The sequence below is a fragment of the Pteropus vampyrus genome, unplaced genomic scaffold (genome assembly GCF_000151845.1).
Source record: "Pteropus vampyrus isolate Shadow unplaced genomic scaffold, Pvam_2.0 Scaffold364, whole genome shotgun sequence".
In the NCBI taxonomy this organism is placed as follows: domain Eukaryota; kingdom Metazoa; phylum Chordata; class Mammalia; order Chiroptera; family Pteropodidae; genus Pteropus; species Pteropus vampyrus.
In genome coordinates, this window is record NW_011889145.1 from 366,530 (window position 1) to 367,217 (window position 688).

Genomic DNA, 688 nt, shown 5'->3' on the forward strand with positions numbered 1-688 from the left:
AATCAAAAAAGTGATGTCCTAAAAAGAATTTAAATGGGCATCAAAAGGGGGGAATAAAGAAAAAAAATTTAAGAGATTTTCATTAAAAACTAATCGGCCTTCTGTTCCGCTTCTGCAAATACGCCTGCTGCACGCAGGGGCTCACTTGCACTCTGTCCTGTTTGCACCCCAGCAGCTCCTGCTGCCTGTAACAATTTGTAACCCTTAGCAACTCCCGCCCTTCCCAATGTTACCACTTGCAATCTACATAGCAACTCCCACGGTTTGTAACCATCTGAGTTCAAACCAACCCATCAGCTTGTGTAAAAATCTTGTAAGGAATGTTGCAACTGCGCTCCCTGCCCCGACCTTCAGAGCACCAGCTCCTCTGGGACTGCGCGCAATAAACCTGAGTTCTCCCTCTCTCTGAGTCACTGCTTGGTTTTTCACTGGACTGGGTTTGGGATTTTTCCACAACGAAACAGGTGCCGTGGGAGTGGTGACAGTCAGGACACACCCGGGATCCAGCTAGGGACACTCAGCCTCCTTCCCATTGGCCCATCGTGTCCCCCCGAGGAAGGCCCTAGGGCCAGCCAGTCAGCAGCCTCCACTAGGTCCACATCTCCTCGGTACAGGACCCATGGGTCCCACGGCTTAGAAACATGACTTTACAAAGTGCTCTGACAGAGAGCTGCTCCTCCCTGCTCTG